Genomic DNA, 21,679 nt, shown 5'->3' with positions numbered 1-21,679 from the left:
AGCTCAAAACAATCATTCATAGTAAAATGATTACTGTAGATAAGTCACATAAAATGATTGGGAAAAAATAAAAATCAGTATATAAATGATAGTTATTCTACTGATTAATTACTGTTTCATAAACAATATTACACTAATCTTTTCTTGTCAAATAAGAACTACTGCAATGAATTCCAGGTTTTATTAATTATAATAAGTGTTTGCTTTTGATTGAATGCCTAAAGCCTTTCAGGAGTTTTGAGAGTTATGTCACTGGCTGTTGCACAGACACCTGTTTTTGTATGGAATGCTAGAAATTTAGGAACTCTGATTTCTAATTTTTAGAATTTTCATGTTTGTTTTGACAGGTCAAAGGACTCCAAGCCTGAGATTTAAAAAAAAAAAAATCCCAAATATAGATAAGTCAAGCCATTCTTTCTTCCCTTTAGAGAGTGTATAAAATATGTTTATCCCTTGGGAAGAGTATAAAAGCATATGTGAAGCTAGAGAAAACCTTGGTGATTGGTTATTTTCTAGAAATTTCCAACAGTATTTTGCAAACCTGTAGATAATCATTCCTTCAGGACTTTTTGCTGTCCTAATCAGTTAGGTTTAGTTCTCCAAAGCTGGGCTAATTTTAATTCCTTCAAGAGATACTGTAATGTATGTTTCCAGAGAATGTGAAAAGCTATTTGGAAGTATTAATGACTAGGCAGTAAGTTATTTAGCTCTTTCAGTATTAACAGATATGGATGTTTTAAAAAATTGTGCAGAATAGTTGTGATAATGTAAATATATTTGTATCAGGCATTATAATGCTAATATATAAGAAGCAATTTTCACTCTATTAACAGAAATCATAATAACAGTAAAGGTCTTTCTGTTTTGCTTCTCTTCTGGAATTACCTATTATCGAAAAACAAACTAAATGTCTGTATTAGAGAACTAGCTGAATGAACACAGCTGAATTTAGAGTTCTAAGCAGATTTTAGTTCTTCATGATTGTCATTTTCTCCTCAAGGTTGGCATGTCATCTGTGTGCTATTGAGCACAACACTAAGCACTCAATTGACGTGTGATATTTTTCAAAGCCATCTCCAAACTTTGCCTTTCAAAAGGAAATTTTCCTAACTGGATTCCTGATCTAAGCGACCAGCCTTTACAAGAAGACACATGAAGAATTTTGACCTTAGTGATACAACACCTGAACTATATGGAAGTGAAATATAGAGGGAAATGTCAAACTTGGACACCATCAAAACCATCTGCACTAGACAGGTGGAATGTGTAATATTTACTTCAGGCTCCTGGTCCCCTGGATGCTCCCACTGACAGTGGAGTCACTCTTTGGGATTCCTTTCTCCCAACAAGAATTTCGTGTCAGGAGTGGAGTCACTCATGTGCCACCCCACCACCCAGAGGACTGGAATGCAGCTAAGAGGTCACTTGCACCAGAGAACCTGTAGGTTTGGAATGGTTTTCCTGTTGCTCATATGTGTTAACCTGGGATGAGAGAGGTTCTTCCTCTGCTCAAACCCCTCAAATAGTATGCTTAAGTCAGGTTTCACGGTAGAGACAAGGAATTTAAAATAATCACCAGTCTTCCTTGTATATACATCTGGATTTTCTGGTACATTAGACTGCAATTATGGAGCTGGTGTTTGAGCTCAGGCCCCAATTTGATATTATTAGCTATGCGCTAATACAACATGGACCTGGATTTAGATAAAGAAGAACTGCTTTTTGTTGACTTATTCCATGCTTACACATGTAAAACAAATACCACAGTCCTGTGCAAGACATACCTGATTAGCCATTTTGCAGGAGATGTTGACAGGACTTGGTTCAGTTGTGATACTAAAAAAGAATGAAAGGGAAATTTGAGAGATGAGGGTGACCATATAAATTGTAACTTTTGGAAGATTCTTTCCCTTAATGTAATAATTTCCAACCAACAAAAATCATGAGGCAATAAAAGGCAATGCTCAGAATAAAATTTATCCAAAACCTCCAAGCAAACTACACCACATCCTATTACGTTAAATTTACCTGTACATTTTCATGGCTTATATAATGTAAATAAAAAGAATGTCTTTATTTTAATGTTGCACTGAAAAATGGAGTTTGAAATTATGTAAGTAGGTTTACATTATTAGGAGGAGTTCTAAAGAATTTAAGGATTGTGCTATGACCTATGAAAAGTTATAGACTAAAATTTTATTCCACAATTTTTTCTCCATCTTAAAATGATCACAAATGGCTGGGAAGGATCTGATGATAAAACACATTTGTGCTAACACTGCTTTTTGAATAATGATTTGCTGAGGCTTAGAAATTGACAGAAACTCATGAATTTGTGGTGTGAAAAGGAGCAGCCAAATATTTTTACTCAATGGAATTCAAGTTTTCAACCCAAACTACAAGAAGCACTTAATTAAGTTACCGGCTGACATTCCATTGATCCTCCATGAGAAAATAAGAGCAACTATTACCTCTTCAAAAAGACCTCAGCTAGGAAAACCACACAAAGCATTTTCTTGGGGACAAAATATTGGGCAAGAGATTCCATTGCCTTTCTAAAATTTGAAAAGATTTACTAGAGTTCGGGTTTCAGCCCCCAGATATTTGCGTGCATGAGCCAAATCTTTAACATTGCAGTATAAAAAGCATTGACATTAATTTTATATTGTTATTATAGCAAATGACCCCATGCCAGGACAGTGCAAATAAGGAAAAGCTTGGCTGGTCTTGGCCTAGGAAAATATAAAGTATGTCAAATGGATGTCTCTCAAGTGTGTGATAAAAATGCATCTTTTCTCCCTGCAGCAGTATGGTATCTGACCTAAGAGCATTAGAGAAGAGAGACCATATTGAATGCTTTCATTTCCCCATAAAATGCTGATCATGATAGTTCAGACATGCCAGATGGAAGTACTAGTGATAAATGGTGTTGATGCCTCAGGAGAAATGAGCTAGTAAAGTTATATTATGTTCAGTTGGGATTTTAAACATGTAATATATTTAAAACTGTTATTCTCTTGCAAAATCATACTCCTAATATTTCAGTGCCATATCACATATGGGAAAAAAAATCCTGCCACCATTTACTAGTGTGAAAAGCAGATTTTCCACATCACAACAAAACATCTCTACACACAGCACATAAAATACTTTTTAATACGTATAAATGTATGTATGAAATTATGAATGATATAGTATATAATGATGAATGATAAGTATAGAAAAATCAAAAATGTTATTGCTCCTTTATTCCTTATGTATAGCAATATATATATGAGAGCAGTGAGATAACACAATTCTAAACGAGATAAGATAACCTCACATTTCTAACAGGCCCTTTGTTCCTTCCAAAAATTAATTAAGAATTTTGTACTAAACTCTGTCATTTGCAATAGGGGGTACAAGGCTGTTTTTAATTCCCAGTTTGACCTGGATAGCGGTTTAACTTCAACTAGAAGATGTTTTAAGAAATTTTACTTATCCGGACATAATTTATGTCTTCTGCAGAAGCAAATCTATGGAATTTTCTCTTTGAATGTCAGAGAATTTTACAGGGAGAAGGTAGATATTCTGTACGCCATAAGTCAGTCTGTTTCAACAAAACCTAAGGACTCAGGAGGATGTAGGTAATTTGCCAGAGCATCCCATCCTCTAGTTCTTGTATTCCAAGAACTTACTACCACTCATCCCTTTACTAGTGATATTCATTCTGCATTCATTCTTTTCTACTATATTGCCTTCCATAAGCAGCATTCTCTTCATCTTCCATCACAGAGAGTTGAAACACCAGAGAAAAGAAAGGAAGTTACAACCAGCAGAGTTGTTAATAGAGGTATTGTTCAATTGTTCATTTTAGACTAATAGTCAGAAACACCTTTTCCTAAACATCCCCTTTTCCTTGTGTTCTCATGGGTAGCTACCTTTTTTTTTTTTTTTTTTTAATGTGTCTGGGTTAAGAACATGCAGCAAAAGAACATGACTAATTTGTTTTTGGAGAGGAGGCAGAGTGCTTATAGGGAGACTGTTATATCCAACCAGACCTTCCTAGAAATCAGTGTTGTTGATGGAAATGAGAAAACATATCCAGATAATACATACTTGAAAATACCATGCATACCCACTATTTATTCTAAAATAGAAATTAACAGATTTTATAACACATATTATCTGTACATCCTTGAAGAATAGAGGTGTAAGAAGAACTCTGATTTGCCATGTCTTTTGTGTGTATTGCTCAAACTTTTTGTCCTTTGGCAACCTGAAATTTAATTTCCTTTTTCTAACTGTCCTTGTTTAATTTTTTTTAATTGGCAGTCATATTTAGAAGAAGAAATATTACAGAGGTGTGTAAGAAAATAAGACAGTGAAAAAGTCTATCTCGTAAAGATTAATTTGTCCAATTTCAAAATGTATATTGCAATATTTTATAGCTGACAGGTGATCATGGACAGATAGTCATTACAATTTATCACAGCAGGAAGTTGTTAAAATGACAATATGGGCAGGTATAAAATTATATGAAGGAAAAGTTATAGAAGATAATTTTGAAACTCTAGCACACTTGTCCTTTTAAAGTTTCAATCACCAAAAAAGCATGATCCAAAATCTAATTACAAGTTTAGGAAGACAGAGTTGGAATCGGAATTTCCTGTTTGGGGGCAGGGGTTGAATTATGCAGGGAAATTTCCACTGTTACTTCCAGCTATTAATCAAAATTTATGCTTCATTACACAGGAATTGTGTAACAGTTTTTTCTTCTCCTTGTTTTGAATTTATTGGCTGCTATTCCAAGAAAGAGAGAATGGGTGTCAAACCCCAATTTATGCCTTTGCAAATTTCTCTCTGTCTCCACTTTTGCAACCCTATCATTTATCAACAGTAGCCACGCTATTTTTGAGTGGAAAAGGAATGTTCTTTGGCACTGATCAGCCTTCAGTGAAGTTTTATAGCAGTCTTATAAATTTCCCAATAGCAGGGCTTATAATGAAATTGCATAAAGTACTCTGACCTAGTCTGCTGGTTGGCACACTAGGCACTGCTGAATGGGGTGGGTCCTTGTTAGGAACTAACAAAAGGAACCTGAAATTTTTCTTCCCTATTGCTGCTAGCACAGTTTATTGCTTCAACAATTCTGAAATTAAAAGGTCTATGAGTTCAGATGTTATGGGCTTTTCTTTGGGCTTTTCTATATGCTCCATTTGGTTACTGGGATCCATTGAAAAAGATCATAAGATCACAAGCTGTTGGAGGAAGGATTGTACTGTACAATGGGGTACAATGAGATGCTGTTGTAATAGAAACACTAACAGATAGTTAAAGTGAAGCATCAGTTTTATGTGTTATGGCATGCAGGGTTGGCAGGGGTATTAAGCTCTGTCTGAGATCTTCTAATACTTTTAAATTTTTTTCCCTGCCTGTCAAGACTGAAAATGTCTGTCCTAAAGGAGGTGTATCCATAGAACCTAAAGCTGCTTCTGTCAGGAGCACTTTAATAATGAAACACTGAAAGGAGGGAGAAAGTGCAACAAATGTTCTAACCTTTCCTTTATTTTATTGCCAGAATTTTAAAATCATCTCTATGATCTGCAACTTTGAAACTAAACCAACCATTCAGGCAGGTGATAGTGGGTTTCAGATCACCACTACTTAATAAGCAAATGCTCCTTTTAATAATTTGTTTATATTTTAGCTTTCTATACAATCAATACAGGAGCCCTTCCAGCCCTCATTTAAATTAAAGTGGGATTAAGTGAACCATGCCTACTGACCACACTATAAAGCATTTTCTTAAATTCAAGCATGCATTATTTTCTATCTCAGGATAAGAAAAAGAGTAGTCTCACAGCAAAGCACAGTTCATTATCAAGAAATCTACAATCTCATTATATTTAGCTAGCTTTCAAATTAGCTTGTTAGAGGAGACTGTTCTGTGCTATGTATGCAGAAACACAAAACATAACCTTTTCAATTGTAAAACAATATGCCTCAAGACGACAGAGTCTTCAGTTAAACAGTATTACTAATTTACATGCATCTTAAAACAAAACCTGTTTTGACATGTATGTTAGTGTTTCTGAACATTTCTACTCAGGTGCCAGCTGGTGAGTAATGAGATTCACACTAAGTAGCACCACTCACATAAAAAACACATGAGAGACAAGACAGGACATTCACAAATCATGTGAATCCCTGTGGAAATTTCCAGGTAAGTGGGACCACTCAGCCAGATAAGGGGAGTTGGGTTGAATCTGAAAAGAGCTTTGAGTGAGTACATCTGTGTTTGAAATGGATTCCAAAACACAGCATTTTTAAATTCTTGTTACTTGAATATATTCACTCAATCCTTCCTAAAGGAGAATTTAGCTGCTGGAACCCAGAATGGCATTATGATGTTCAATATTGATGGGATGGAATTTATTTGAGTACAGACCTGGAGAACCTTCTCTAATACCTTATAATAAGCACCCTATTGAGAAAATAAGTGAAATGTCTACAATACTCTGCACTTTATGGGTAAAAATTTCGGCTTCTGCTGAAGCCAATGGCCAAACTTTCTTCTTTCAATGAAGAAATACCTCACCAGTGAGATAAAATACAGAGTGAATTTACAAACCCTTAAGCAAGGATTAAGTAATTGTAGAGTCCTTTATAATCTTTCTACAATGAATAGATTTTGCATTTTTCCTCCATTTTCTGAAACCCCCACAATTCACTCACTGATAATGACATAGTAGAAGTATAGATTTTTTAAAAAGTTTTTAAACATTACTATAATAATATGTTTTTAAAAATTTAGCATTTTGTCACTCATTGTACCATTTGCATACTCCCAAAGTCTAATTATAAATGTGCAATGGAACATAAAATGCCATGTGAAATAAGCAAGAGAAATTGATTTCATGTATTTTTAGCATATCTCACTCAACACTGTTCTACAGAATATAAAAGGAAAAGCGTTTTCAACCTTATTTGTCCAATTATAACACATTGCAAAAGCATAATTACTGTTCAGAAACTTCCAATTTTGTCTACATGAAATTGAATGTCTCTTACAATATAGGCTTGTATCTATGTAGGAGGTCTTGGTTTATTCATCTATTGTTATGAATAATAAGATTTTAATTGACTACTCAGGACTACAGTCATGCTATGCTGGAATTGAAAATCATGGGTGTCTAGTCCAAAGGCAGAAGTTACCTAGATGAATATTCATGAACGACCAAAATTCCTGTTAAAATTCAATTCCTTTGCTTTATTAATACTATCTGCTTATATTTAAAGTACTTCTGAGAACAACATCAAACATTATTATCTGAGAAAGATGATTAAGTAGCTTTTTATGTCCAAAATGCTCATGCATGACTGTAACATCCATATGTATAAGTTTAATACATTTCCTTCTGTCACTTTCATACATTATTTAACTGAACAAAATTCAATAAAACACAGACTCAATAGTTCACTTGTCAACATCAACTACAGTTTGCACAGGCTTTTCCACTAATCCATCTGAATGTAGTCCTTCTTTGCATTTTTTGAGTCAACTTATTGCATGTCAGTTTACCCGAATAGGCCAAAGAGTTTAAACATGAAAAACATGAATTTCACATATGTTTGCAAATTTTGTGTCTATTGCTCATAAGACCCAATAGCCTGAATGAATTCTATACAATTTCATCCAGTCAGCATAGTGCTCTCTTTCCTTTTGACCTCTCCAAGCCCCAAAAGAATAAAATTTCTATTCTTATTGCCTTAAAAAAGCAAGGAAAGCAAGGGACTGGGGAGTACAAAACTAAGTTTCTTTGCTTCTTTGCTTTCCAGATAAAAATGCAAGGAAAGCAAGGGACTGGGGAGTACAAAACTAAGTTACTGAGTAAATGGAAAGCAAAGAATTCCCCCAAAAATTTTTAGTCTGTTCTTTTAGAGGGGACATGGTGGCCTCAAGTTGCATCATCTCTCTTAGTGCAGTCCCACTATGAAAGAACCTGAACAAATCTCAAAAGTCAAAAAGTCATAGTCAGGCTACCATGACTGACACACGCAAAACATATGAAAGACTGCAGATGCTTGAGGACTGCACCTTTATTTCCAAAAATCTCTTTTGTGAAACTGAATAAATTAGATGTTTGGTTAAAGATGCCACCAAGGAAAAGTACCAAGAAGCAAATTCTGAGTACCGAAAGGATTTTTTCCCATGTGGTCAAATTAGAAGATGAGAGTACTTACCTAATGTCATTTCTGGAGTTCAGAGAAGATAGAGACAATCTAGCTGTGTTGTCCCACAAAGTATTTTGCAATTATCAGCCTCCCCTTTGGAGATATGGCATATCTTGCAAAATTACATGGAGATGTGCACAAATGAGAAGAGAAAATTCCTACTTGCCCTTATTTCCTAGGCCTTTATACCTTTTGGGAAAAAAACCAAAACAAACAACAAAACCAAAACAAACCACAGACTGTAATGGCAAGGTATAAAAATAGACATATATTTTATTTAAAACATATATTTTAAATGAAATGCAAAAACCCACAATATGTAGGCCTTGGCCTTTTTTTGTCCCCTTTTTATCCCCTCCCTTTGTAGCTTTACTTGTTTGGCAGTTTTCTCCTACATCCTTTTGTGCAGAACAGATATGCCTGCTCTGATTGCTTGGGGGTTTAATGTTTCTAGCTTAGCAAGGAGAAATATGATTGTGAGTCCTGAAGCAGGTATTTAAATGCCTGATCAAAACATTCAACAATAGACGTAATTAAATAGGCTCTAATTCTACTTATGTGATTCAACATAAAGGAAGGAGCTCTATTACTTAGTGTTTTTGTCATTGCTTGGAGAAATGACCTTAATTTATTGCAATTTCCACCTGGAAGATTACCAAATTGATTTTGAACTTAAGTAGCCCTCTGGGTGTGGAGGCATTTACTGTCAGATTACATGAAGCACACTGATCACTTCCAATTATAAATAACTTTTTGGTTTTTTTTGATAAATAAGTTTACAGTTTTTAATAAATAAGTCCTACAATTTACTTTTATGTTAGAATCATCTTATTTTCTTTCTAGGTCCACCAAATCTCAATCTTCCAATAAATAGCTAATCAAAGTATATTTACAAATGAAAATACAAGTTATGCAGTGTATACACAAAGGTATTATTTGGTGTACCATATGAACTTAGCCAAAAAAAGTGGTTTGTGTGACTCTGCTAAATTTTGCACAGGATAACCAGGTATATGCAACTAATCTTAAGAGAAATCTTCCAAAATCTTTAATCACAGTATGTTAAAAAATAATGAATTAGGTTTTAGAACTCATCTTACCATAAAGAAGATCATGCAGTCCAGCTCAAACTCCAAGCCATCAGCCAGAGTATCACAGTTCAAATGTTCATTAAAATTTCCCAGCTTCTGTAGAACCTTCTGGTTAAAGACAGCTATTTTATAGGAAAAAGGTATTATAAACAAGGAAAAAGATAGTGTTTAAAATTACAGTGAGCAAGCAACAGTGGATCAAAATAAGAGCTCTACCTCAGACTCAAGCCATGGAATAGTTTCACAAAATATGAAAGTGTAAAAACAATTTACAAATGGAAAATCTCAGCAAGGTAAATATGCATATTAAAAAATAACAAACATACTCAGATTAAGGAGACTTTGATGCTACAATCACTAATCATGCATGTCAGCAATGTCTTTGAGAACGTTAACAAGTACTTTAATGTCATATATAATGCCTTTCAAATAAACTTAATCAAAATGCAAAATATATTTCTATTTTCTTTATGTTACCTCCTCTTCCTATTTCTCTGTGAAGGTTTATGAGTGATCATCATTCTTGAGCTGGAAGAAGACCAGGTTATATACATTTGAGACCTGATGAAAATCAATCCATTTTTCACCTGCATATCATGTAAAAAAAATTGCTGTCAGAAAATATCTCTAAATTTCACCGTGTTACACTGAACTCAATTTTTCAGACTAGTTCTGCTTGGTCTACAGAGATGGTGCAGTAAATACTCCTATGAGCACCTGACAAAACACAATATTGGTAAGGACCCCCATGAAGAGTTTTTACTGGAGAGAGACCCAAATCAGACCCAAAAGTTTTGCAATGGAGAAAGGGTATATGCGGATGCACACACACATGTCTTAGTGTTTGTAGTAAAAATACTTTCTCTCAGAGAATTTTAATTGGATGCTTTTCCTGTTTATTAAAATATGGACTCACTGATATCTCATATATTTTTCATAATGAATATGGTTAGGAAATTAGAAATCAAGAGGCAATACCTGGAAGGGGATTTTTAACATTCAGACAGGATTCCTGTTCAAATTGGAGCATTTGTCATGCTTATTGTGGTGATATCATAATCTGTTTATTTTATTTCTGAATCTCATTCAGGGACGAGTGCAGTACACTCCTACAGAACTAAACGTGTTTCAAAGCTAGATTAAACTTCCGCTGTGGTCCAAATACCTATTTGGTTTCTTGTCACTTCTCTGTGTTTTTGTATAAAATACCTACAAGAAATTCATATCTGTCACAAATAATTGCATCCTGATCCATCACTGGAGCCAACTGAAACCAATCCCACCCCAGATTAAAGCAGTATGGGTCATTTCTTTGTATATATATATATATATATAAGGAAATATTAAATGTTCCTTCAGGATTATTTCTTTTTTTTCACTGATAATATGATTTATTTATTTTTTACTATGTTTTCCAAAGTGGCTGCACTGAAAGTTGTTTTCCTTTCTCAAAAATTCCAATATCTGAATAAAATTCTTTACTCGTTTAGTGTTTTAGAAATATTGCAGTATTCAAAAAATTTTACTTCAAATGAATGGTTAAATAATTTCATTATTAGCTATTAATTTTGGATCCAAAATGTGTTGAATACTTACATGAAAACTCCAGAATTTCCAGTACTTCCTCTCTACCTGTTAAGTTTATCCCACTTCCTCCGTACTGAAACCATGATTCACCACTTTCAGAATATTGAACATATATGAAGCATTACCAATAATGGGGCTCCCAGTGAATTTCTGAGTAAGCTGGAGTTCTGACTGCCTGGGTGTCACCAGCTTGGATGCCTGAGAATGCTCTGAAACGATACGTGAAGCAAAGTCTGCAATGCAACCAGACACAGTGAGGAGGAATCGCAGAGGGAAGTTAAACCCTGTGCTATCCATTATGGGCTCACCGAGCACAAAGCCAGGACATTTAGGACTAAAGGCCTACATAAAGCACTGAAAACATCTTTCATGACCCTAGACAGAAATTGTCAGGCTCTGGAGTTCCTTTTGCTGGGAGCTGCATGAACTTGGGGTTTACTGCAGTTTCATCCATCACTCACTGCCCTTTCTAGAGAAAATGGTTGTCTGACCACCAGAAGCATTTTCTGAACTTTGTGTTACAGCCACTGCTTTCCTGAATCATAGCAATGGAAGAAAAGCAGAGCACCCTGTTCAACCAGACTGCCTCCCCTGACATCCCACAGAAGTCACTTCAATCTTTGGCAGCTGATCACCAACCAAGAAAGTGACATGACAAAAAATAACAACTTACACTTTATGGAGCAGATCACTTTTCACAACACCAGGTGTTTACCACAGAATATTTTTAGGTGTACTCACTTGCCAAAATCCACTCTCCTGAGGAAGGTAATATGGGATAACTAACTGTCTGTGTCTATGTGCTGATTCTCATTAGTGATATTATAAGTGAGAATTTATGTGCACCGGAGTCAGCATGGCAATGTGAAATTAATAATATACTGTTTTCTGTAGAACTACAGGCATAAGAGTGAACCATTTTTATTTCTGTAGTTGGCAGTTCAAATGTTCCTCTCCTAATCTCACAGTCTAAAACATCTGGTGCAATGCTTTGCAGTGTAATTTCTGAATTAAAACCAGCAATTAAAAGATCACTTTTACCAATATAGGACTCACAAGTCTAATCACACTCCTGCAGCATTGCTGAGTTCCTACCATGTGAAGTTTCCTAGAATGCTTTCTGAGCTGGGGACAGGAGAACGTATGTGACCTGCATGAGGATCTCAGAAAGGTTTGCCCACCAGACACATCAAATCCTTAGGCATCTACCTTAGCACACACAGTGCTCAGTGTGTAGGCAGCATCATCCTTTATTGTTCAAATTTTAATGCAAGACGTCATGAGATAATCAAGTTTTATCTGAAAGCAAATGAAGAAAAATAGACATTTCCATTAAACTCAGCTCTACCTGGATACTTAAAATGAAAGACTAAGACGACTAGATGGCAAGCAAAAAGAAAGGCAGTATTTCTGAAGGCTTTATTTCCACAGAGGGAAAAAAATAATGAAACAGAAACTTTTGTATGTGTTGTGTACAGAGTTGAAAGGAAAGAGTAAGAAGCCTGAAGCTGTTTGGAAGATTTTTCTCAGACACTCTGGGGAAAATTTAAAAAAATCATACAGAAAAGGAAGGCTTACATTTTTACCAAAAAAACCCCACCCAAAATATAAAGGTCAACCTCCCCAGAACCTGAAGTTTAACAGGACAGTAGAAACACTGTAGAACTTCTGAAATACTGAAGTTTTTACTTCAAGGACAAGCGAAAATAAGAAGCTTACTGAAAGCCTGTGAGCAAAAGGATATGACTGAGCTCAAAAAATAAATAAATAAATAAATTCCCAAGAAGAAGTGAACACAGGGAAGAAATGCACAAGAATAAAGATCTGAACTGTAGCATATCAACCAGGACATCATATCAGTCAAAATTTTTAATTTAACTATTGCCACAAGAAACATCATACCCAAAGCAGCCTGTAACCTCTCCATCAGCTGTGTTCTTTTTAAGCCAGGAGTGGGTGCAAAGGCATCTCAAATCTGTTACTCTTACCCAGCTAGGTGGAGAAGCCATTTGTATTCATATGTTGAATTCTGCCAGAAAGGATAGTGACAATCCAGGTTAAAATATTCCTTGCCCATACTGAAAGAATGTGATGAATGTTTGCAAATGCTTCAAGCACTGTTTTATTGTAAGATTAAATGCCTCTTATTTGGATGCTTACTCTTTTTGAGAGTCATATCTGCTCACACTTTGCAAAATTACTCTTGTCAAGTCCAAGAGTTCCATTTTCTTTTGGACTTCTTTGATCTCATCAGGACCTCTTAAGCAAACTGCATTTCTTTTTGTTTTCATGCACTCCAAAGGCTCATTTTCAAAATTAGTTCCTTATACATAACTATTCATTAAGATTTCTGAATTACTTAGAGTAATCAACATTTTAGGAATAAAAGTATTCACCTATTAGAGAGGCATTTATTAGCACCCTATGCAGCAGTAGATTATAAAATTTACCACCATGTAACAACATAAAGGATCCAGAACACTCTCTGTAAGTGGTGCTGTCTTAAGGACTTTTGAAAAATGGTGTCTCTGAAACCCACAAAAACACTCCATCTAATCAGTGGGTCTTGGCTTTGGCCTGAAGTTAAATGTGAGGGAAGGGAAAGGGAAAGGGAGAGGGAAGTCTCATGGATAAAATACAACAAGGAAGAAAAACAAAAATTATCTCATATAAGAGGGTTCTCATCTGTTCCTGAAACACATATATGTATATAAAGTACACAGATGAGTGCAAAAAAAATTCAATCCTTTTTGGAACAAAAAAGTTCAGGAATGACTGCTCTTTCTGTGCTTAGAGACCATTTCTCATCTCTCTCTGTACAGACAACTGGCTCCATGAACTTTTTGGAATAGCCTTTACCACCCTCTTGCTCAAATGAGAGATCAGAGATAAGGCCATGACCCTTGGACTCTCACTCTGTTTAATGCTTTGAAATATCTTCGTGATCCAGCTTAGAGCAGTGAGTTTGGGATTGCATTGATGAACGTTTTGCACACAATCTTAAAGGGAAGAGCATCTTTGGACTGTGGCAAATTTCAGTAATTTGCTAAAGCAAACACTGGTCTAACAAGAAAGCCAAGAGCTACATGCCTTTTGAAAACTTTGAAACGTTTAATTTACCTTGCTGCATTTTCCCTATTAGCCTGGCAACATGGTCTCTTATAGGATATGTATACTTGACACCTAACCTTTGGTATAATTCTACATTTCCTTTTCATTTAGATTTCCCATAAATTCTACACCAAAGGTCTCCAAAGATGGAGACTTGAAGCAGAAAAGGTGATTATTTGTCACAGTAATTTGTTGTCCTGATGACGTTTGATCATGTGAAAAGTTGATTTCCATTTGGTGCAAGGGGCATTTGTGCTCAAAAACAGCCTGGAAGGGTTTCATTACCAAATCCAATCCGTTACAGGAAAACTAGCATAGAGCAGATAGTGAGGCCAGTGCCATTCTATAGCTCAGAAGCTATATCTTCTGAGATATATCTTTATATAGCTTTTATATCTAAGAACTGGTGAAGCACATGGCTCTGCAATGAAAGTACATGCAGTTTCCTGTATTTTGAACCCTATCATTTGATTAAATATTTTGCACGAATTTTTAATGTCCTTTAGTACTATTAGAAGGATTTTTTTAATTATAAGTAGATCTTAAATCTGTCTCTGAACAGGGTAAACATTCTTTTTTCTATGAACAAGTTCACAACTAATTACTTTATTGCATGCGTTCACTTTATTTTTCTCTATAATTAATCCTGTACTTATTTTTTTTCATATCAGCACATTTCAGTGTTAAGCTGCTATTTATAATGAGTTTGAATTATGTTTCGATTTGGTTCCCTCCATTTATATGTGTGCTCCATATCAAAAACAATATTATGGTAATTCGGACTTTTGTTCTCATTTCTGGCACTGCTTCAAAACAACAATTTATAAAACACTAAATGAATTACACATTTTGAACTTAGGTAAATGATACTAAGGAAATACAATTATACACACCAAGTGTCCATTTGCCCATATAAGAAAGCCCTTACAGCATCCATCACTAATGGAAATAGCTCTTCCAAAGAGAAATCCTGCCCTTACTCGAAGACAGCTGGAGATTTCAGTGTGTGCCACGCTAGCAATTTCTGACAGGCAGCTCTTTCCTCTTCCACTAAAGTGATGCTGAAGGCTGTGTTTGAAATATCTTAGCACAGTTGTGTAAGCACTTGGATTCAGTAGGTAAATCCCCCACAAAGCTAAGAGAACACGACTTAGAATTTTGCATTGACAGATTTAGTGTGATTTTAATCTTCTGCGAAATACTTTCACTCTGATTCAGAAGTTGGCTTGATAGTATGTTACAAAAATTTCTGTATATTTTTCTTTTTTTTTTTCCTAAGACAGTCTGGCAAGTATGATATAAAGATGATGAGCAGAAGTTCTGACATGGTCAGTAGAAAAGAAAAGCAAAGCAAGAGGTTCAAATGTACTGAACTAGATCTCAGTATATGTAGTGCGTATGTTTTGTGCTGTATTTGCAAAAATATCTGCTGGGTGTTTTCCCGTCTCAAGTCAATGAAAGCATTTCCCTCAAATATGCAGGAATCAGAAACATCATCCTTTGCTTTATTTTTCCAGATCTTACATTCAGCACAAAGCAGGCATTTAAAATGAAATTTCCTGAAAAGTGGGTGTAGTCAGGCAGGGTTGGTCTCTTTCTCCAGGCAGCAACTGACAGAACCAGAGGACACAGTCTTAAGCTGCTCCAAGGGAAATACAGGTTGGATATTAGGAAAAGGTTTTCATGGTTAGAGTGATCAAGTACTGGAATTGTCTGCCTGGGGAAGTGGTGGAGTCACCATCCCTGGATGTGTTTAAGAAAAGACTGGATGTGGCACGCGGTGCCGTGGTTTAGTTGAGGTGTTAGGGCTGGGTTGGACTTGATGAACTTGAAGGTCTCTTCTAACCTTGTGATTGTGTGATTCTGTGAGTCACATCAGCAAATGTCATGCCAGCATCTGATACCTTTGTGAACACTAGACAGTTGTCATTCATGTTTTTGCTCTGCCTTCTGCAGGTTCAGCTTCAACCGCATTGAATTCCATTGTGTGTGAAGATCTGTCAAGTCACCTTTGTTTACTCTGTATGTGACAAACCCTGTGGTTCTTATAGCTTCAACTAAATTCTGAAATCAATAGCATTTACAGTTCTTTCATTTTCTCAGAAATATAATTATTAATATAAGACACAAATTTAATAGGAGCTGCCATCTAAGAACCATCATTTACATTTACTTGTATTTATTTTCTTGCTCACACCAAAACAAGACAACCACCAGTTATTCTTAATGCCATATTCACAAAACCTCTCCTGCACACTTCCAGTGAAGCCTGTGGTTAAGTCAGGCTGTTGTACACCAGTGATCAGATCCTTTTGTCAAAATGAAGCACAATTTCAGTGCTGAAAGCAGATAATTTGACTTTATAAAAGGTAAAATCTCTGAGCTTTGTAGAAGCTTAGATCTACTCTTCCTAGATGTCTTCTTTATTGACTTAGAAGGAGAGTTTGTGTTATTCTGAATCATAAATCACAGTCTTGTTTAAAGTAGACCTACTATTTTGAGAGAGTACAATAACACTCTGACATGTTAATCTATGGTTTTACGTGTTGGCTTCATTGTCCACTGTTTAAGGTAAGGCAACTCACACTAACGTTTTTTTTTCTGTTCTCAGCAGATTGTAAATAAAAATCCAGAGTGAATGCTAAAAGGAAACTGCTTGTACTATTAAGGTTTGAAATGTAGAAGCAAACATATGGACTTTACATTTCAGAAAACTTCCCTTAGATTCATGTTTATCAGGATTTATTTAAATCCTTTATATACTTTTTGGAAAGTATTCTGAAAAACAAGAAATCTGATACTGAATGCCTGACATTAGTTCAGGTAATTAGGTAATTTTTAGGTAATTTAGGTAATTTATGGAGTCAATTATTTAATTAGGTAATTTTGTAATACATGAAAAAAACTGAAGTGCACAAGAAAAAAAGAACAAAAAACCTTCCCCTCCAAAATGCAAACCTAATTTTATTATAATTTAGAGTTTCAATTCCTGTCCTGATGTGACATAAAACTTGGACAGAGGAGTGGATAGACACATTCAAAAGCAGAGGTAAAGGGAATTTCTTTGCCTTGCTCAAGTGATCCATTCTGGCTGATATAATCCATGGGACAGCAGCAGCATCCCAGTAAGCTCTGCCTAGTATGGATCACTCTGCCACTTGTGTAGTGTGATTTAAATGCCTCAGCCCTACTCCTGCCTTCCCCACTCCCAGTTTCATCTTTGGTACTTGGCACACAACCACGTAAATTGGAAATTTTGTAGTCTACACGGATCTTCCTTGATGCAATGAAAACAAGCAGTATTTTTCTCCACTTAGGCTGAACTGTACTCTGATATCTGAAGAAAATAAGGATGGACAATCTTTAACAAGCATAGAGGAAACTGTGCCTTTGTATTTCACGGCCCACAAGCCCCTCACAGAAAATAGGAGAGAAGTACTGGTCAAAGATAATATGTTTAAGGTTTATCTGAACACGGTAACTCTGGGCAGCTTGCTATCTGGAATTCAGAAGAGATATTGATACTTTTATATCTGATTAATTATTAAAATTTATTTTAGATTAGATGGGAGACTTAGGCTTACCTGATATGAGAATCCTCAAGTTTATACACTACAGGGAGAAGGAGGGCAAGATACATCTATTATTTCTCTATTAATTTTTAAATGTCCTGCTAGATTTGCCAAATGGTTTCACTGTCACTAACACTGACATTAATTTCAGTAAATATTCTTCCAGTGCAAAGCTACATGATAAGCAACTTATTTGCAATAACTCACTAATCTTTATTAAAGCTGTCAGGTGATGCTGAAATTATAGCAACACCAAAGACATTGCCAGAAGCCTCTGAATCTGATATTTTAACTCCTAATACATAAAATGTATCTTCAGCATTTTGAGCCTACCATTGTAAAATTGTGATTATTAAAAATAATTTTGACTATAAGTCTCATTCTGTATAAAGGTGGACTGAAGAATTCCAATGAATTTTTCCAAGTTGCTTGGTCTTCAGCCAAAAATGACAGCAGCTCTTTGATTGCCCATGCCTTTGCCTGTCTGCCATAAAAAGCATCATTTTTTATACCTTCAACCTCAACTTTCTTTTGAACATCCAAGCAGCCATAACAGGACAGAAAATATCATCACCACACCAGCAAGCAGCTGAAGCTACTACCAGGTTTTGTGTTTGCCTGTTGAAGTACAACATAATCTACATAACTTTTTGTAATACAGCAGTGCTGTACTCTTGTTGGAGTTTGAATCAGATGAATAAGGTGGAAAATTAGTAGCTTGGGGCTCAGATTTAGAGACAATAAATTTCATCAACATATCTGATACACATCCTGGAAAAACAAGGTGTTTTAATAAGAAAACTAGACACTTGGATAGAATACAATATAAGAGACATGACCCTTTAATACTCTGATTCCCATTTCTGTTCTGAACCTATTATTCCTTCAAAAAACCCCAACCAACCATGAAAAACAACTCCAAAACAAAACCAAAACCAATCCCAAAACAAAAAACCCTCTCCAACCCTGAAGCTCAGAAACACAGGAAATAAGTAGAGACAGAAACTGTTTGGCTGGATTAGATCAAATTTAAGTGCCTCCAAGACTACCTGTTGCAAGTGCACCTGTCAGACAATTACTGGCATTCGAATTCATGTCGGAAGGTAAGGATTAACTGAATAAGCCATTAGCAAGAAACAGGGAAATAACAAATAGTTACAGAATATTGTAAGGTCTTAAAGGGCACAGTTACCTGTCTCAAACACTGTCAAGGGCACAGTTACCTGTCTCAAACACTGTCAAGGCCACAGAAGGAACATGACATAAGATAAGCTCCCACAATGACAACTTGAGATAAGCACGGAAGGGAGGAATCTGAGACTGGAGGGCACTAATTCCAGCCCTTGCAGAAGTGAGATCTAGTAAGAACATTCTGTTTAACATACCCAGACAAGAATTCCCACTGAGGCAAACTGCTCATACACATATCACTGATCATGCAAAGATCATCCCAAGTTTTGGGAATATACCTCTGTGGATACCTGGAAACTTGGGCTGTATAAAGATGGTACCCTCTGGAAGAACAGCCCTGGGGCCCCCACCACAAGGAAGCCCAGGGTGAAGAAGGACCACCAGTACACTGGTGGTGACTATCTCTTGATAGCTTGATTTCTCTCTCTCTCTGTGTCCGTCTCTCCCTCTCTATTCACTGCTCTCCCTCCCTTTCCTTCCTTCTCTCTTTCTCTGTCCCCCCTCCTTCCTCTTTATCTCTCTCCCCTTCTCTCTTTTCCTCCCCATCCCTCTTTTTTTTCCTTTCTCTTTCTTCTATTTCTTTCTCTTCGATTTCCTTCTCTCTTCCTCACATTTACTGTTAAATAAAACCCATATTACTGACTTCAGCATATGGTCTTGTTTGCCCCTTAATTTGGGCAGAGGCATCTCTCGCTAATTGGATCTTAACTGGTGGCTCAGAATGGAATGTTTACATATTGCAATACTTGTCAATCAGCAATCACATCACATTAAAGTGCAACATGGGTTTAATTTATTCACCCTTTCAGCTCTGACTGATCTGTGTGCTGCATAAAATTCATCTTCATAAAAACCCCAAATCTTGTTACAGTGAGCTATAGGAAGACTTATCACAATGCTCTCAAAATGGAATTTTTCTACAATTGAAATATCTTCTATACATTCTGAGAGTTGTGTCATAATTATGAAGGTTGAGACATGTTCATATATGTTATTGCATATATAACCTTTGACAAAATTATTGGCCTGTGAGGTTGCCGGATACAGGCAAACATATTGTTGGACTTTTATCTTCTATGCTGAGCTTGAATCTCTGGCATTGCTAAATGACATTAATTTTTTTGGATAGGAATGAATCTTCTGTAACTGAATTATTGGCATTTCTCTTATACTATGTAAAAAAAATAGTTGGATTTTTTATTGACAAAGTGTTAAAGGATATGATAATGTCAAAAAACCAACTGAATACAGAAAATACTTTCTGTGCACTGTACTGGCCATACCCAGCTACTGTAGCCACAGATTGTTGCTAAAAATGATATGTTGGTTCTGGGACACACTGCAGTGACCTAACATGTTACATGTTCTGCAAATATCCTAGTAAAGCATAGAGAATATATTAATATGAAAATATTGCTACACTGAAGATTTTTCTCTGCCTATAATATTAAAAATACACTGTATGTGTTCCATTCCCATTCCAGGTATGTCTCAAAGGGTAAAGGAAAAAATCTAAATTTAATCTGAATAATAAATATTTATTATTATTTGCTAATTCAAGCCGTAGATTTCTGTCAGAAATAAAAAAAAAGTTCTAATTAGGCTTTGAAAATGACTTCTGCAGAAGCTGCATTTATCTCATGTAATGTTATGGGTATTTATTTTATGGTTCTGGGGTTCCTCTGGGCTATCAACTTATATAAATAAATTGCACTTTTTTTTCCAAGTGATCATTGCTATCTGCTATTCTTGTATGAAATAATGTTTTTGCAATAATATTGTTTCAATGTTTAGTGTGTTTAAAAATAATTTTTATATGAAAATATGCAGCCAAAAGCAAAATGAGAAAAAGTAATATATAATCTATTTTTTAATTTTTAAATGTTTTCTTTTAAATACCTGCAAAATGAGGTAGCCATCAAAGAAACTGGAACAATATTTTTTTCTTTGAAAAGCAGGGATTCTTACAAAAACAAAAATTGGAAAATATCCGTTACTTACTTGACTTGTTACTGGATCTTCAGAGATGTTTCCAATCCCAGGCTACTAAATTTTAAGCTTTTCTTCTTGTAGCCAATAACTGAAAAGAAACAGAGCTGCTTATCTCTCTTGTTTAATGTAATCAAAGTGAGTTGTTTGCAATTGAAGGTTTGTCACTTAATGATAGCATAAGAAGTATGAAATTTTTTTTTTTTTTTTTAAGAAAAGTTTGGGCAAATTTTTGAAACTTCCTTTTTGCAACAAATTCTGCCATTTTGGCATGATTTACTGATTTTCAAAGAGTTTTTAAGAAGTAGAGCTAAAAGTGTTTGAATTACTTCAAATCACTGACGAAGTTTTTACAGCTCCTTTACATGAGGAGGTTGCTGATTCCGAGAATGGGTGGGAAGGGCTTCAAGCACAACTCCTCCCTCACCAGGCACCGGCGCATCCACACCGGGGAGAGGCCCTACGAGTGTGGGAAGTGTGGGAAGAGCTTCTCAGAGAGCTCAACCTTGACCCAACACCAACGGAGGCGCCACTAAGGAAAGCCCTGTGAGTGCCCCGAGTGTGGGAAGAGCTTCATGTGCTGCTCCAGCTCCATCCCCCATGGGAGGATCCGCGTTGGATGATCTCCCTTTCCCTTTTTCGCTTCTCCAATTGTTTTCTGAGCTCGGTCATGGTATCTATCACTATTCCAGTGTGGTCTGCATATGTGCAACATTCCTCTCGCAATGCTACGCATAACCCTCCTTGTTGTAGAAACAATATATCCAATCCCCGTCTGTTCTGGAGTACTACTTCCGATAAAGACCTTACTGATTTGACTAGCCCATCTATTGCCTTTTCGATTCTACTTAGATCTTCATCTACTGAGGCCCTCAAGTCTTTCATACCCCTTTGCTGATTTATTAGGGCAGTTGCTCCTGT

At 35.8% G+C, this 21,679-nt stretch overlaps 1 long non-coding RNA gene across 1 annotated transcript; it reads right to left on the bottom strand.

Moving 5' to 3' along the window:
* Nucleotides 1–1,804: 1,804 nt before the first annotated feature.
* LOC120497958 lies at nucleotides 1,805–20,843 on the bottom strand. The gene is made up of 5 exons (XR_005626597.1): nucleotides 20,771–20,843; nucleotides 9,786–9,895; nucleotides 9,318–9,430; nucleotides 8,227–8,406; nucleotides 1,805–1,836 (listed from the first exon to the last, which is right to left on the bottom strand). It is a non-coding gene; the product is annotated as an uncharacterized LOC120497958 (long non-coding RNA).
* Between the last annotated feature and the right edge of the window lie 836 nt (nucleotides 20,844–21,679).

The sequence above is a fragment of the Passer montanus genome, unplaced genomic scaffold (genome assembly GCF_014805655.1).
Source record: "Passer montanus isolate IOZ18808 unplaced genomic scaffold, ASM1480565v1 scaffold14, whole genome shotgun sequence".
NCBI lineage: Eukaryota > Metazoa > Chordata > Aves > Passeriformes > Passeridae > Passer > Passer montanus.
This window is presented reverse-complemented; position numbering and strand designations above follow the sequence as displayed.